This window comes from Dipodomys ordii, unplaced genomic scaffold (assembly GCF_000151885.1).
Source record: "Dipodomys ordii isolate 6190 unplaced genomic scaffold, Dord_2.0 Scaffold137, whole genome shotgun sequence".
Lineage (NCBI taxonomy): Eukaryota > Metazoa > Chordata > Mammalia > Rodentia > Heteromyidae > Dipodomys > Dipodomys ordii.
This window is the reverse complement of record NW_012267353.1, coordinates 1,697,236-1,715,871: the sequence shown is the minus strand read 5'-3', so window position 1 is coordinate 1,715,871 and position 18,636 is coordinate 1,697,236.

Genomic DNA, 18,636 nt, shown 5'->3' with positions numbered 1-18,636 from the left:
CCCAGCTTCCTTCACAATGAGATTTGTTAGCAGGACAACCCCAACTTTCTCCTTTGATGCTCACAGAATGTGGGCAGAGGTCTCCAGAGCCCCACTTATCTTTAGGATGATCCATTCACAAGGTCTTTCAATGAGTCAGGATAAAGATCTTAATTGCAATAAAGAGGAAGGGGTCTGCAGAAGAAAAGCTAAGCTGTACTTTACAGGTTGTGATCTGGCAGAGAAATAATGCTATACACTGTGTCTGTGGGAGACACCATGTAAGTGAATACGTGCAAGTCCCCCTACAAAGAAAGAAATGGGTTTTCCAAGGAACACATCTTGACCTTTATTGAGGTTCTCTGTACATCTCTTGTCCTGTTCTGTTCTGAAACATGGGTAGTTGTTTTTTTTAACCCACATTTAAATTTACTTACACATATGAGCAAAGCTGACAGGCCCACATGAAAGAATTTTACAATTCCTAATTAGATCTCATTATGTAAAATGTGTACTGTATAAATATGTGTTTATATTTACATACACGAAGGGTAACATCCAGAAATAAATTTATTATAGCACATTTTTCCTGTAAGTATAAAGACTGAATTTGTCATTTTCTTCATGCTTGAAACATTGTTTGCCTAGATAGAGGAAACAGTAAGAAGCCCCAGTCCGCTGACTAGGAAGTTGGATTCAAATCACAACAGAAATACAGAAAACCATCATGAAAATCAAACCCAGGCTGGGGACTGATGGGTGACATCTGCAATCCCAGCTACTCAGGAGGATTAGATGTGACCATGGCAGTTTGAAGCCAGACTGAGCAGAAAAGTCTTGTGGACTCTTATCTACAATTAACCACCCAAAAGGAAGAAATGAAGCTGTGGCTCGGTGGTAGAGAGCCAACGTTCAGTGAAAAATCAAGCAAGATTATAAGGCCCTGGGTTGAAGCCCTAGTACTGGCACACAAAAGAAAGAAGAAAGATGGAGCAGGAAGAGGAGGGGAAAGGGGACGAGAGAGGAAATGGGAGGGAAGAAGAAAAGAGGGGAGGGAAGAGGTAGAGTGGGGAAGAGAGAGTAGGAGAGGGAAGGGAAGAGGAGAGGTGCATCATATAAATAGGATACCCATCACAGACACCTAGAAAGGAGTACTACTCATATGTGTGAAGTTCCACTGCCCTTTGCACTAATCCTTGCCCAAACATGACTTCTACTAAACCTGCATATACTATGGAGAGAATATGTTACACCTAATAGAATAGGCTTATCAATTTGGTTTTCTTTTTTCTTTTTTTAATTCTATTGTAAAGATGCTATACAAAGGGTTACAGTTACATGAGTATGGTACTGAGTACATTTCTTGTCCAACATTGTTACCCACTCCTTGTTTTTCTCCCACTATCCCTTCCCTCTGCCACTCTTCTGCCCCCCATGCCCCCCATCAACGTTGTAAAGTTCATTTCCAACATACTGTCTTTTTTTAATTTTTATTTTATTTTATTTTTGTGAACATACTGTACAGAGGGGTTACAATTACATGGGCAGGATAATGCGTACATTTCTTTTTTTTAATTTTTTTTATTAATTTATTTTATTTTATTTGTGAACATACTGTACAGAGGAGTTACAATTACATGGGCAGGATAATGAGTACATTTCTTACCAAGCATTGCAGCCTCCTCCTTTGTTTATCCTTCAGATGCCTTCCCAGCCTCCCCCCTCTCCCCCCCGTCCCAATCCTTCCCCCCCCCCCCCCCCCCCCCGCCCCGCACCGACGTTGTAAAGCTCATTTTGGACATGACAACTTGTACTTCTCATTGTTGCAACAGGTCCACCTGTGTCCTTATTTAAACGACTTGTTTTTCCCCATCTCCTCCACAAGTTATACTGACATCAAATATAGTGAAAGCAGGGGTTATACTGTGGGGGAGGGACATACAAAGCAACAAAGAAATAATCTTATAAATGCGTTAGAAACACATGCATGAAAGAAAAAACATTAAAATACATATCTAAGGGTTCATTTTCCTAACATCACATTATCTGACCTTTTCTGCTTGACTCATACATATACTAGCTATTGCAAATAAGGGAAACTATGGGGCCTATGTTTCTTTGGGCCTGGCTTACTTCGCTTAATATAATTTTTTCCAAGTCTTTCCATTTCCTAACAAATGGGGCAATGTCATTCTTTCTGATGGAGGCATAGAATTCCATTGTGTATATCCAACATACTGTCTTGTGAGTATTGTTGTTGCAATGGGTCATCCTTTGTCCTTGTTTCAGCATTTTGTTATTCCCCTTCCCTTCCTCAAATTAGATAAATGTATATGCAGGTGCAGGGTACCAGAAAGACAGTGGATGCCAGGGATAAACCAATGGGAAAAAAAGATGAAATAAAATAAGAAGAAAAAACTAGATACAGTACATTGGTGACAACAGGTGAACAACCAAAAAAAGGGACCCATAGTTTCCATGTCTTGGAGTTCATTTCAGTTAGCATCATTTTGTATGGTCATATGTACATAGCTATTGAGTTATTATGATTCTCTGCCAGGACTATCCTAGTCATATACTAATTATTACAAATGAGAGAAACCACAGAGGCTTTGTTTCTTTGGGTCTGGCTTACTTCACTTAGTATGATTTTTTTTCCCGTTTTTCCATTTCCTTACAAAAAGGACAATGTCATCCTTTGTGATAGAAGCATAGAATTCCATTATGCATATATACCACATTTTCTTGGCCCATTCATCTATTGAGGGGCAAAGGACATAGCTAGCAAGATAAATAGAAAGCCCGCAGATTGGGAGAAGATCTTCACTAGCTATACAACATATCAAAATATACCTGGAGCTCAAAAAATTAAACCCCTAATGACAAATTCCCAAAGAAACGGCCACCCCGTTAATTAGTGGGGTAAAGATTTAAAACGAGAATTCTCTGGAGAGGAAATAAGAATGGCCGATAGACACATGAAGAAATGCTCAACATCTCTAGCTATAAAAGAAGTGCAAATCAAAACCACATTGATACTCCATCTCACCCTAGTTAGAATGGCCATTATCAAGAAAACAAATAATAACAGATGCTGGTGGGGATGTAACCAAAAGGGAATGCTGCTACACTGTTGGTGGGAATGTTAGCTGGTTCAACCACTCTGGAAAGCAGTATGAAGGTTCCTCAAAAGACTAAACATAGAACTCCCCATTGATCCAGCAATCCCACTCCTGGGTATTTATCCAAAGCATCACAAGCTAAAGCTACCAGCACAACTATGTTCATTGCAGCATTATTTACCATAGTTAAGATATATAACCAACCCAGATGCCCTTCAATTTGGTTTTAAGAGTATCTGTTTTGTTTTTAGGAAAAAGACACTGAGATTTTCAAAAGTCCTCTATGGAAACAAGTGAAATAGCTAACATTGTACCCAAGAGGGAACTTTTTCAATCCCCTGTTGAAACTTCATCTAACTCAAATTACCCTCAATTGGGATTTATTATTTAATTCATTGCACATGCTGATCCATCAGAGAAAACTTGATACCTACAAGTGTGGGTTTCTTCCCTCTAGATTGCTGACTTGACTTTGAAAGGATTTAAATTGGCCTCCCTTTTGTAATAAGCTTGTTTGAGCCTTTTTGAGTGAGCATGTTTTTTACCCATATGGACCAAAATGTAGTCAATAATGTAGCAAGAAGTTGGCAGGCTTAGGTTTAAGAGCTCAGGCCATCAAATAAGCCAGCATCGGGTTGGTATTTTGGGTTCTTAGTAGCTAGGCAACTTTTAGAAAATTGTGATTACTCCATGAGTTCAGTTTCCACAAGGATAAACTAGAATCATGATGATTGTAAAGATTACATGCAATGAAAAGAGTAGCTTATATAGAAAGAGAGATTTGGTTATATAATAAACAACCCTGAAATCTCAGTGGCTATAAACCACAAAGATAACATTCTGCTGGCTCCTATTCAATGCCCAGCTCAAGTTGGTGGGTGAATCCCAGTCTGAGCCATCCTCCCTTCAAGCAAGGCTGGCAAAGTCAACATTATCATGGCATTAGAAAGGAGCCTGTGAAATTGTACAGCAGCTCTGAAGGGCTGCCACCTGTGAATGATGCATACCATCATTCTCATTCCTCAGTGGCCAAATCCAATCCTACAGCCACACTTATCCTCAAGAGAGAAGGAGGACTGGACATCTAGCTCAGCAATAGAGTGATGCCTGGGCACACACAAGGTCCTGGATTTAATACCCAAGATAGTGCAATTCTACCATGTGACCAGAGGAAAATATATTAGAACTGTGACCAGCACTGACATTGGCCACATTTGCTGACCATGGGTTCTAAAGACACAACATGTTTGAATATTGCCTATGTTCTCCTAAAATTTCACCTCACTAGATATCCTGCAAGTCTGACCCAGAGAAAGCATTGGCTTTGTTAATGAATGCAAACATTCTGCTACTGTTGGGTCTTTAGTGTTTCCCACAGGCCATGTCACAATCTTTGAATTCAGGAGGTAGGATTTTTGTTTTATTGTTCTTGTTTATTGTTGTTGTTGTCTTGCGCAAGGCAAGTGATCTACCATTTGAGCCATAGTACCATTTCTACCTTTTTAGTGGTAAATTGAAGCTCAGAGTCTCTCAGATATTCCTACCTGGGCTGGCTTTGAAATATGATCTTCAGATCTCAACCTCATGATTAACTAGGATTACAGGCTTGAGCCACTAGTTCCAGGCTTCAAAGAGGTATTTTCTCACAAGTGAACTACATTAGGTAAATTTAATTATTTGCTTGGTTAAATAACCAACATTTCCATTTTTATTTACATTTTAATTTGAATCAAAATCCTTTTATACAACTGCTGAAAGACAATAAATAGGTGAATAGTTATTTAATTGGTACTAAATCTTTTCCTTAGAAAATTTACAGCATAAATTTTATTCACCTATTATTTTTATGTTCATTTCAAGCTTTATAAATTTGTACTTCACACTGAGATGTGTCCATTGTTTGGTGTTATCTTTCTGTGGCCAATACTTTTGTTAACTCCAAGGTCTCTAACCCAAAAATTTTAGATCTAAAATTTTCACAAAAAATTTTGTACTCTAAGTGTTCAAACAAAATATTCAAATATGTAATTTTAGCCATTAGCTTTAAATTTTTTGTGTTGTTTGTTTTTTAATCAGGAAATTTTTCCCAGTTCATATTTATAACACCATAACTAAGGTAAAATCAGGGTAGTTGTTTTTAGTGTTTGGAGAAAGGTTGTTTTGTGTGTGTGTGTGTGTTGGTACTGATGATTAAACTCAGGACCTAATGCGTGCTAGCAAAGCCCTCAGTCATACTCCAAGTCCTTTTGCTTTTGGTGTTTTTCACAACGGAGTCTTGCACTTTTACCTGACCTCTACCTATGATCTTCTTTACATCTGCCCCTTGAGTAGCTGGAACTGCCAACATGAACCTACATACCCAAATCCAAAAATGAGGTTTTGTTATATGACTGTTTACTTATACATTGTTTTCATATACCACTAATATTCAGTATTAATCAGATTTTAAATCTGAGTTTAACTGGCTTCAGGGAGCAATTTATGAGATCTAGATGAACTACATGTCAAAATAATGGTCAAACTTTCTGAGCTGGGAGCTGGTGGCTCCACTCAATAGTTGTAATTCTAGCTAATCAGAAGCCTAAAATATGGAGGACCATAGTTAGGAACCAGCCTAGTTAGAAATATCTATTAAACTCCATCTCTAAAATAACAAGCAAAAATCTAGGCTGGAGATAGGAGGGAAACAAACAGTAAAATTTTCTTAGCATATAAGTGCTCAATAAATTGTAAACACAATTGTCCCATTGAAATACAAGAGTACACTCCTAAATAAAAACAGGAATTATTAGTGTAAGTAGGATTCTGTGCCCTAATTTCAGACAGCAGTACAGAAAGTATCTCTAATCTGAAAAGCAAAATGTGAAAAAGCAAATTTGGTTGTGAAGTTTTTTTTTTCCTTTTACTCACAGGTACAAATGATTCAGTGCTACTCAAAGTCGATACTGCAAAGACAGCCCTCTCACCCCCAGCCTTGCTTCAATGTCTTGGCATTCTTCAGGTTCATAGCCAAGGCTGTCTTTACTTTGGGACCATGGCACTGTCCTTTAAGGAGTTGAAGGACAACTTGCATCAACACAGCTAGAAACCACTTTCTCCTTTCTCTCCAAAAGTACAAGTGAGAACTATCTAAGCTATTCAGCTCTTACCCAGGTCCATATCAAACCCTCTAACCTTTACAACATCCTTAGGAGACAAGGATTTCCTCACCATTTTACAGATCCAAAATCTGAGGTTCTACAAAGTTAAGTCACTTTTTGTAGACATGGGATATATACATCCGCGGGCTAGAGAACCCAGAAGAGAACCACTTGCGGTTTTGTCCTACCTAACCCAACTTCACCCATTGGGCTTGCCTTCCACAGCACTGGAATTTTCAAATAGTGGATGATTCTTTTTCTTCCAAAATGCTACTAAGCAAGGGGGCTGGCCTCAACCCCAGCCTCCTACTCTACCCTCACCCCTACCACTTTTTACCCTCATTCTACCAGCTTCAAATTATTTAAGAAAAAATCTATCCTAATTTCACTGATGGTGATATATGTAAAGAATCAAGCAACCCGGGGTTGCCTCTATCACCGGGCCTATTATACATTGCAACCCAAGTTCACTCACTTTGTCAAAATAACTCATTCCTTTGAAATGAACTGCAATAACTCTTTTTTTAAAAAGCAGAGTACATTATTTTTCCTGTCTCCTTATCCAACCAGGGCTATCTTTTTTAAGCAGCCACTCACATTGTATTAATAATAAAGGCTTTCTCTGATTTTATGACCTGAAAAGCTCCCAGTTAATAGCAGTCACTGATTCTCAGCCTTCCTCCCTGGTGGACGGACCAGAGTAGATGGGCCTGTCTGATTTATTGTTCCCATTGTGCATTGTCAGTTACTCATAAGCACTGCAAAAGCCAAACCCTTACATACGTGGAGCACTAACCTACATTATAGATGGCCAGTGTTGAGAAGCATAATATATGAGATGCCATCAGCGCAAGGTAGAGAGCAACCCTTCATATCAAAGTCTTCATTGTAATAAGTATCAAAGATTATGAACTCCAGAAAAATGTAAACCCACGGATCACAACTTACCAACCGAAATAGGGGTGCATCACATTGGGAAGGAGCTTCATCAGTGAGTTACAAAGGCAAAAGCAACTCAATGTGTTAATAGCACAGAGTGTGACATAGTACAAATTTAAGTATCCTTGAGAAGGCTCTTCACCCATTGCCAAGCCCAAAATCAGGAGCAGCTAGGAATGAGTAAGCTGAAGAGTGGCGCCTTGTGAATTTCCTAAGGCCCAAGACGCAATTATTTCTCTAGCTAGATATGGGATAAGATGGGGGAGGGGCAGGGATAAGGAAACAATCAGGAGGGCAATTCTGGGACCTCTTGGCTCTGGGAATATAAATCATTAAACAGCAGGCATGCTTTAACACTAATACAAAGGTTCCCAGAGAATAAAATTTCTCTTCCCACAAATGACTCAGAATACTAGTGAATTAGGCCACACCATCACTTCTGCAAATACCAGGAAATATGATGTTCATGTTCCTCTTAGCAGTTGAGGAGGCTGTGCTATCTGCAAGCCCCCCGCCATGACCACCACCATATGCACCACCAGGCCTCTATGAAGTGCCTCACCTTACACATTGGTTCTTAAATACACTGATGAAGTCAATTCTTGTCAAATACACAGGGCTGAATCCTCCACCACCACTTGGGCTCAGCATGAGACCATCTTAAACATTGTAGAGCAACAGCAGGTGTGGAAGATTACCCACTACATATCTCAAGGGCTCTTCTCTATTCTGAGATCATGCTCTTCTCAAGGACTGGTGTAGAAATTCTTCTTTTAATTTAAATTTCTTTTTTTAATGATAATGAATAGTTAGTACTTGGTAAAATTAGGAATTCTGGGGTTACACTATTGGACAAGAAACATTCTCATTACCTGACTTATGTAACTGTAACCCCTCTGTTCATCACCTTTACAATAAAATTAAATTTAAAAAATCTTTAAAAAATTAGGAATTCTATGTGGACCCCCCCCAAGAGTGTCTTTCTTGGTCCCAGTCCTCTCACCTCCCTCTACCTCAGCTCAATAGTTTTGGTAACTTGCCCTCATCCCTCCCTTTAGTGACAATCTTTCTCTCTCTCCTCTCCCCTCCATGTAATCACAATGCTCGGTGTAACCACAACATTGTAACTGTATCTCTCTTTCAGTAGAGAAGTCAGGCCATGACTTTGAAGATACTTGGCACACCCATGCAGGTGCTGGTCCACAGACACAAACCTCAGTATTGTTATTCATTCACTCATTCAATGAGCATGATCTGCAAGCTTCTAAAAAAGAGCTAAAAAGTCCTGGTTCTGTTTTCAAGCAAGTGCTAGTGGCAAAATTATGACTTTTAAGAGAAGAAAAAAGTTCTGATTGTTAAATTTCTCTCTACTCCGGGGCTGGGAAGGTGGCTCAGTGGTAGAGCGCTTGCCTTGCATGCATGAGGCCCTGGGTTCGATTCCCCAGCACCACATAAGCAAAAAGAAAAAAAAAGCCAGAAGTGGCACTGTGGCTCAAGTGGTAGAGTGCTAGCCTTGAGCTGAAGAGCTGAGGGACAGCACCCAGGCCCAGAGTTCAGGCCCCATGACCAGACCCAAAAAAAAAAAAAATTCTGTCTACTCCGTATAGTGTAGCCAAGACTGGGTTACAATTTGCCTGGCATGTATAAGTCTTTATTTTTAGATATATGTAGATTTTAATTTTTTTTCTTTTTGCTTATGTGGTGCTGGGGAATCGAACCCAGGGCCTCATGCATGCAAGGCAAGCGCTTTACCACTGAGCCACCTTCCCAGCCCATGTGTAAGTCTTTGATTGATGCTCTGCTTCTACAGGAAGTGGAACTGAGGTAGAGTAAGGTTAACTTGGCTTAAGCCTCAATTGGCAAAGAAGAACAAAGAGCAAAGATTGCCAAGAGTTAAATCCAATGCATTTGTTTTCTATTTATATCATTCTAAATATATACCATATAAATATATACCATTATAACTTATATTAATTTATTCATATGTATGTCTACACACACGTGTGTGTGTGTGTGTGTGTGTATATATATATATATATATATATATGAAGCAAAGTTCCAGTTTCCTTCTAGCTAGAGCCCTTGGTGATGGAGAGACACTCCACTCCACCTTCACACCACGCCCTCATTTTCTCAACAGAGTTCCTGAAGGCTGGTCTATGCATTTACAAAGCAGAATCTCCAGACCAGAACATACAAATTCTCCATTGCTCATTTGCCTTGAAATTCAACATACTAATAGTCTTTTGATCACATATTATATGCCGGGAAAATACAACTAAACAAAAGCATTTTCTGTTAGCAAAGAGCAAAATAAAAATCATCTAATTTACTTGTTTTGGTTTTGTGCTGGTTATTGAGGCTTGAACTCAGGAACTCTGGCTTTTGCTTAACTTTTTTACTTAAGGCTGGTGGTGCTAACCACTTGAGTCACAGTTCCATTTCTGACTTGCTGATTAATTGGAGATAAGCATCTCACTGACTTTTCTTCCCAGGCTGTCTTAGAGCACTGATCCTTAAATCTGTTTCCTGAGTAGAGTGAGAGGCATAAGCCACCAGTGCCTGGACAATTTACTTGTAATACTCTATTTTTCTCTCCGCATCAGAAAGCCCATTCCCTGACTCAGGCATTTGATCTGTAAGTGGACCATTTCCTGCTCTGTGTTTCTGGATAAGAGGAAGCAGGTCTGTGACTCTTGCTCAATACTGCCCACCTTGCACTTGGCACAGTGACCAGCATGCAGCAGAAGCCAAATAAATATATGATAACTACTGATCTACTGATATACACAAATTTACACCAGTAAGGAAGCTGTTATATAACCACATACACAATACCTCTTTCTCGTGGAAAGACCATGCAACTTCCAAGGTGACACTCGAGATTTAGGAGAGCAGGGGGGACAGATAGAAGTTTTCTGTATCTCCATTTTCCCACAATTCCAATCTCAATATAACCCGGATGTTGGAAAGCCCTTCCCCCAGGATGAACAGCCTCTGCTAATGTGCTAATGTGTGATTAGCACAGTTGTATGCACCTGCCACCTGTAAGAGACATTTAGTAACAGAGCCAATAGGAGTAGTCATACACTAGCTAGCTTGGGATCCTTGAACACTGAGTAACTTGTGGACATCTGCCATACACATCACCATTTAGGAAGAGAAGCAAATACTATTGCAATGTCACCAAGAAGCTTTGAAAGTGCAAATGGTTGAGTCATAGGCTAGTTGGCTTGAAAGGAACAAAGATGAGAGACAAGCTCAGGGCTGTTTGAAGCCAAGGCCCATGACCTTTCCACCACTCCACTACATGAGCTGTAAAGTGCTCAGTACTCCATTTATAATTCTGGATTTGGAAGGCAGCACTTTCCTTGGATCGAGTATATAGTGTTCTTGCGCTAATGACAGCTCATTAGTCAGTTGACCATCTAGTAAAATAATCCTCATGGAAGATTCCAGAAACCCAGGTTGTGGCATTCCATTCAGTGCACATATTTGCCTCATCTCTCCACCATTGCTTTTAATCTCTAATTCCCCTTTATCTTTTCTTCTGATGTCCTGTCCCTTTCTGACTATATCTTGAGTAGCCCTTGCAATGACACCTCTGTGACCCTTAAAGCTAAAATGTGCCAAACTCAAGCTCTCAATACCTTAATTTAATTAGGTGTTGAGTGGCCAAGTCCATAGATGGAATCATGTCTCAGAATCTAGCAGGGCATAGTCCCTGTTGGCTGCAATGCAGCAGGACATGGCATGAGCTCCTGGAATGGGGGACAGACCTTGCTCCCTAGGGGACAGGCTCCAGGAACAGGCTTGTCAGATGAGCTAGAAGTCCTCTCTGAAATACTGGGAGTGTGATGCAGGATGAACAGCAGGAGAGGGAGGATAAATCAGGCAGCACAACATAGTGCTCATAGTATAAAAGACGGACATGCTTGAAGATCAGTGAGGTGTTAGGCTCACAGATGCCTGTCATCAGGAAACAGGAACACAGCCCCTGGGCTGAAGCATAAAGCCAAGAACCTGGGTCCTGGAAGACTCAGAAGTCCAAGTATCAGGCACTGGCAAGTGGACAAGTTAACAAAACCTGGACTTAGGGAAAAACACAAGTCCAAGAGTACAACTCAAGACAGAGATCACATCAGGGACAGAAGCTGAAGGGACTATTGCTCATGCCAACCAATTCTTCCATTCTCTCATCACCAATGAGGTGCCCCATAACTCAACCCCATTCTTTCCCTAAATCCCTGGAGCCAATACAGATCCCACTTCTTGGGTCTATGCTTCAGTCTGGCTGGGCTGTATAAGGATTTCCACAAACCTTCAACCCTCAATGTCAATAATTTGCTGCAATGACACAGAACTCAAGGAAATGTGGTACTTGCTATTACAGTTTATTTTTAAAGGATACAAATGAGCAATCAGGTGAAGGACAGAAGCTCAGAGCTAATAAGGACCAGTGCAAATGTCTCTGTCTCTGTAGAAGCTGGGTATGTATGCCCCTCATCCAGGACCTGATAGTCACTGCTCAGAAGCCTCCCAATTCTCATCAGGTGGGAATTGTGCATACGTGCATGCATGTGTGAGTGTGTGTATGTGTGTGTGCATGTGTGTGTGCGTGTGTGCCCCTGCATGCATGTACCAGCCTGCACATGGATACACCAAATCTGGGACTTGAACACCAGGCCTGGGTGCTGATCCTGAGCTTTTGCACTCAAAGTTACCACTCTACCACCTAAGCACAGCTCCACTTTCAGCTTTTTGGTCATTAATTGAAGATAAGAGTCTCATGGACTTCAAACTGTGATCCTCAAATCTAAGCCTCCTGAGTAGCTAGGATTACAGGCAGGAGCTACTGGTGCCTGGGTCATACAGAAATTTTGATGGAGGTTTTATTATACACACAAGACCTAGGCTGTCAGTGACTGATCCCTTTCCCAATGTCTTTCCTCTCCTGGAAGCTGCAAGGTAGAGCTGGGAGTTCTAGTCTTCTAACCATGGCTTGACTCCTCTGGCCACCTGTCCTCAGCCAGCAGTTTACTAGAAGCCTCTCAGCCAAGAGTCATATATTAGTATACCAAAGGCACTCCTATCATTCATTAGAAGATTCCCAAAGGTTCCAGAAACTGTGATAGGAACCACAGAGGAAATCATAAAGGCAAATGTCCAGTTCTCAGAATCAAAATCAGAAACCACACTAGTAACCAGGAAGACTCCAGACAACAATGTTCCACAGTGGGCCAGCGCCTCAGCAGTCCCCCCAGAAAGGGTCAGAACCCACCTACAGAGAAAAGAAAAGCCTCACTGAATAGAATCACTAAGCATGAGATGCTGGATGACATGGGAAAGACAGATGCAAGAGCTTCACTAGTAATGTCATTCCTTCTGAGGTTCATATTGCTTCTGAGCTCCCACAAAGCCATGATAGTCCATGGCTTCTCTGTTTTCTCTTGATGCAAAAGAAAAGAGGAAAAGAAGAAGAAGATAGCATGAATGTGCTAGAGTCTAGAAGGATACATTCCATTCCATATTTCCACTTTCCAAGTTGTCCATTCTGTTTAGAAACATGAAACAAATACACATAAAGAACTAAGCCACATGCTAGCAGCTCACACCTGTAATCCTAGCTACTCAGGAGGCTGAGATTTGAGGATCAAGATTTGAAGCCATCTTGGGCAGGAAAGTCTATAAGACTCTTTTTTTTTTTTTTTTTTTTTTTTGGCCAGTCGTGGGGCTAGAACTTTGGGCCTGGGCACTATTCCTCAGCTCTTCAGCTCAATGCTAGCGCCCTACCACTTGAGCCACAGTGCCACTTCCGGCTTTCTGGTGGTTTATTGGAGATAAGAGCCTCTCAGATTTTCCTGCCTGGGCTGGCTTTGAACTAAGATCCTCAGATCTCAGCTTCCTGAGTAACTAGGATTAGAGGCGTGAGCCACAGGCACCCGGCTTATGAGTCTCTTATCTCCAATTAATCAGCAAAAAGCTGGACGTGGAACTGTAACTCAAGTACTAGAGCTCTTGGTTTGAACTCAGGCATAAATAACCCAGGCCCTGAGTTCAAGCCCAAGGAGGAATTTTTTAAACAAAAAGTGCTGTTCCATTCACTTCTAGAAGGGAACTTAGGACTTTCATAGCTTCCCATTACTGCTGGGATAAATTATGACCCACTCAATATGTTAAGATCATATAAATTTGTTATTTTATGGTCCTGAAGTTAGAGGTCTGAAATGCTTCATGGGCACTAAGATGTCAGCAGAGCTACCTTTCTTCTGGAGGTTCCAGGACTGAATCTGTTGCCTAGCTTTCTTCCAATTCAGGAACCACCTGCATTCTTTGGCTCATGCCCTCATTCTCACTCTTCAAATAACATCATTTTAACCTCTGTCATCACATCTCCTACATCTGACTCTGACCTTGTCTCCCTCTTGTAAAGTCTCCTCTCTTGTAAAGACTCCTGTGATTGCTCAGACTAACTAGACAACCCAAAATAATCTCCCCTTCTCAAAATTCCAAACCCAATTGCATCAACAAAGGCCCCTTTCCCATGTAAGGTGATAGAGTCACTGGTTCAAGGGATTACAACAAGGAGAAAGGGACAGCATTCTGCCTTCCGTACGCACCGCAGTTTTTTAGATGAGGAACCTGTGAGTGCAGAGTGACTGAATGATTTGCCTAGAGTCATGAGTTGACACTGGAAGCCAAGACGGTACAGTGTTATCATAGCTGATAGACAACTTTGCTTTTGACTACAGTATGATGTCACAAAAAGTGCGTAGGTACAACTCCTTATAATGAGAAGTATAAATTGCATGGCATGGGACATATTTTTACAAAGACACAGACTAAGATCAGAGTTAGAAATTGTCAGAGGACCACAGAAATTGAACTAAGATTCTCAGATCTCAGGCTCCTGAGACAGCAGGTGTGAGCCATCAGCTCCCAGCAGCTCTATTTTAAAGTGGTAGAAATTCTAGGGCTTACATGAAGGACGTGGGTCACTGTGGGATAGCTTTGAAAGGTGTGATCTTATCCTTGTCCCTTCGCTATCCCTCTCTGCTTCAAGTCTTCCATGAGATGCAGAAGCTTCTCCACCATAGACTCCCACCATCTGAAATTATGAGCCAAAATAAAGCTTTCCTTTTTTGTGTGAAAATACTGTACAGAGGGGTTACAATTACATGGGCAAGATAATGAGTACATTCTTATCAAGCATTGTAGCCTTCTCCTTTGTTTCCCCTTCCCATCCCACCCTCCCCCACTCCCCCTATCCCACCCTCCTCCCCCCCCACCAAAGTCGTAAAGTTCGCTTTCGACATAACGACTTGTACGTCTCATTGTTGCAATGGGTCCACCTGTATCCCTATTTAAACGATTTGTTTTTTCCCTTCCCCTCCACAAATTATAACAATGTCAAATACAGTGAAAACAGAGGTTATACCGTCGGGGAGGGACATACAAAGCAACAAAGAAATAATCTTATAAATGTGCTAGAAACAATCACATGAAAGAAAAAAACATTTGAATACATATCTTAGGGTTCATTTCCCTAACATCAACTTATCCAATCTTTTCAGCTTGACTCAGATATATACTAGTTTAAAGCTTTCCTTATTTAGGTTGTTCGCTGTGGGGACTTGGGTCACAGCTATCCAAAAGTAACTAATATAGCTTTCAACAGAATAACCTAGTCCCAGGGCCCAACCATAAGCAGGCCACTGGGTAGCTGTTTTAAGTTACGCCTTTCTGCATCCAGATAGCTGACTGAATTAGAAGGTAGTTTTTAAGCTGGATGCTAGTGGCTCACGCCTATAAGTCTAGCCATTCAGAAGGCTGAGATCTGAGGATCCCAATAAAATACCAGCCCAGGAACACAAATTCAAGGGACTCTTCTCTCCAATTAACCAACAGAGTTAGAAGCAGAAATCTGGCTCAGGTTGTAGAGTGCCAACCTTGAGTGAAAAAAGTTAAGCAAGAACACTAAGCTCTGACTTCAGGACTCCATCCCAACTTTCCTAGAATTCACTTCCTTTATTTCTTGTCTTCATGGAATTGTATGAAAGAGAATTTTTTCTCTCTTATATATACTCTTTTTAACAAGATACACACACTTTACCTATTTTTCTCAAATTCTGGAATTTATCTAATGTTATTAATGTACTTTGAGAAAGAGAAAAATTAGATGGATGATAGATACAGAGAGAGAGAGAGAGAGCTGGGTGCCAGTTGCTCATATCATAGCTACTCAGAAGGCTGACACCTGTAGATTGCAGTTCAAAGCTAGACCAGGCAGAAAAGTCCATGAGACTCTTAATTCCAATTATCCAGCAAGAAAGCCAGAAGTGAAGGTATGGCTCCAAGTGGTCCAGTGTCAGCCTTGAGAGAAAAAGCTAACAGCGCCCAGGTTCTGAGTTTAAACCCCAGTACAGGCACACACAAAAATAAACAAAAAATCCCGAGATGAGTTCTTGAGGTTTTTCTCTCACAAGACTCCTGGAGGACTTTTCATCAAACTACTATTAACATCTCAGTGGTGTCCCTAGTGATCAGCAGTTTACTTTCAATTAAAATAGTATAATTTCCCATGACCAACCATGGTTCTGAGTTTACTTAAAGACAGAAGAGTCCTTGATAAATCTTCTTGTCTGTATAATTGACCATGGTGACTTTTTCTATTGAATATAATTTTTAGAGAATGAAGTACTCATTGGAAGCAAAATTTAAATTTGCTATTTATTCAGTATAATCTTGCCCATGTCCAGAAAGATATCTTTTCTGACATAACAGTGTTTTCCTACCAAAAAATTCCAAAAAAAAAGTTAGTGAAGTATTTCCAAAAAAAAAAAACTGAGAAGATAACATATTTAAAAACCAAAAGAAGTGAAAACAGATTCTGAGTTACTCAAGTATTTTCTTTTTCTATCCTTTTTTCTCTTTTTCTTATTTTTTGTGGTGTTTTGTTTTATCTTTTGTTTTGTTTCTTGTGTATGTGGACACTGATTCTTGAACTTAGGGACTTGTACTCTTGCTTAGCTTTTGTGTTCAAGTTTGACACTCTACCACCTAAGCCTGACCTCCACTTCCAGCTTTTGTCTGGTTAATTGGAAGTAATAGTCCCAAAGACTTTAATTCTCCAGGATGGCTTCAAACCTCCATCCTCAGATCTCAGCCTCTTGAGTAGCTAGTATTGCAGGCATGAGCCCCCAGTACGTGGCAAAGTATTTTCTTTAGTTTTGGGAAATCAGAGGAAGTTTGGGCATACTTTTATATTACACGATACGTAAAATAAGATAAAATAGTTATGTACAGCAAAAAAACAATGGAAGCAATTTTATATAACAAAAGCATCATAATAGGGAGGCAGAGGGGAGGAGGGCTGGTGGGGGGCAGTCCAGGCCAGCACCGTACTGATCCACAAGGGCGGCCATGGAGCAAGCCTAAGGCCTGACAGAAAGAGAGCCATATGCTGGTTATGACAGACACAATGCAGAGGTTTCAGCTTTTTATTTGGACAGGATTCTGGGCCTCCACTGAGCCCCTTGGTGGTTGGCAGAATCATCAACAGAAATCAAACCTGTTGCTACAGAGCAGCTGCTGCTGAGCACTTTCCTAACTGTAGGTGGGAGTATGATGAGAGTTAAGGTGATGCTGTGAAGAACCCACTCCCATTCTTTCTGATGGAGGCATAGAATTCCATTGTGTTCCTGTGTGCCTCTGTGTGTGTGTGTGTGTGTGTGTGTGTGTGTGTGTCATATTTTCTTGATCCATTCATCTACTGAGGGGCATCTGGATTGGTTCCATATCTTAGCTATGGTAAATAATGCTGCAATAAACATAGTTGTTCTGGTAGCTTTAGTATGGTTTTGTTGGTGGTCATTTGGGTAAATACCTAAAAGCTCTATGTGGAGTCTTTTGAGGAACTTCCATACTGTTTTACTGTTTACACTCCCACCAACAATGCAGTAAATTTCCCTTTTGGCCATATCCCCTCCAGCATCTGTTGTTATTAGAGTTCTTGATTATAGCCATTCTACCTGGGGTGAGGTGGTATTTCAATGTTGTTTTGATTTGCATTTCTTTTATGGCTCAGAGAGGTTGAGCACTTCTTCATATGTCTATTGGCCATTCTTATTTCCTCTTCAGAGAAGTTTCTCTGTAAGTCTTTAGTCCACTTATTTCTTGGGCAGTTGTTTCTTTGAGGATTTGTTGTTGGGGGATTTAATTTTTTGAGTTCTAAGTATATTTTAAATATGAGAACCTTGTCCATTTTATGGCTAGTGAAGATCTTCTTCCAATCCCTGGGTTTTCTATTAATCTTACTAGCTATGTGCTTTGCCATGCAAAAGCTCTGCAGCTTCATGCAATTCTATTTGTCCAACCTTTCTTTGATTTGTTGTGTTTCTGGGTCTTTATTAAGAAAATTTCAGCCTGTGCCAAGGGGACCTAGGGTTTCTCCTATTCCTTCCTGTAATGTTTTCAGGATGTCTTCTTTGACTCTGATACCCCATTTGTTAGTAAATGGAAAGACTTGGAAAAAATTATATTTAGTGAAGTAAGCCAGGCCCAAAGAAACATAGGTCCCATGGTTTCCCTTATTTGCAATAACTAGTACATGTGTAGGACAAGCAGAAAAGCCAAAAGCTATGTGAATATGACCATATAAGATGATGTTAAGTGAAATGAACCCCAAGATAGGGACACAAATATCTTTTTTCTCTCTTGCTATTGTTTCTAATGTATTTACAATGTACTATGTGATTTTCTTTTGTTTCTTTGTATGTTCTCCCCACGATATAACCCCTGTTTTCACTGTATTTGATGTCGGTGCCCTGCATCTTGTATATACACTTCTCTAATTTGGGGAGAGAAGGGGGAAAAAATGCTTAAGTAAGGATACAGGTTGACCCATTGTAACAATGAGATGTACAAAACACTATGTTGAAAATGAACTTTACAACTTCGGCCAGGCCTGGGGCAGGGGGGGTGGGGCAGGGGAGAGCATGGTAGTTGTAGAGGTGGGAGGGAAGGGGGGGAGAGGGAAAACAAAGGAGGAGGCAACAAGGCTCAATAGGAAATGTACTCATTACCCTGCTCATGTAACTGTAACCCCTCTGTACAGCATTTTTACAATAAAAAATGTACAAAAAAAAGAAAATATCCCCACATGACTCAGGCCTGTGCCTCTTAGACATCATTGACCCTGAAGACTTTGATTACCTGATTGGTAATGCCAACAGTCATCACTATGAGAGCTTTCCAGATAATGAAAGCAATAGTATGCTAATCCTTCTTAATAATGCCAGAAGCTTTGGGAACCCCTTGCTGGATGAGAGAAGCATTCTTATCCCTCTCTCTCAGTGTTGCATCATTCGGGTTTCTACCTGGAACAGACTGAACTACCTTAAGAATGGACTGCTAAAGTCTGCCTTAAAATCTGTCCTGGCCCATGAACCTATCTC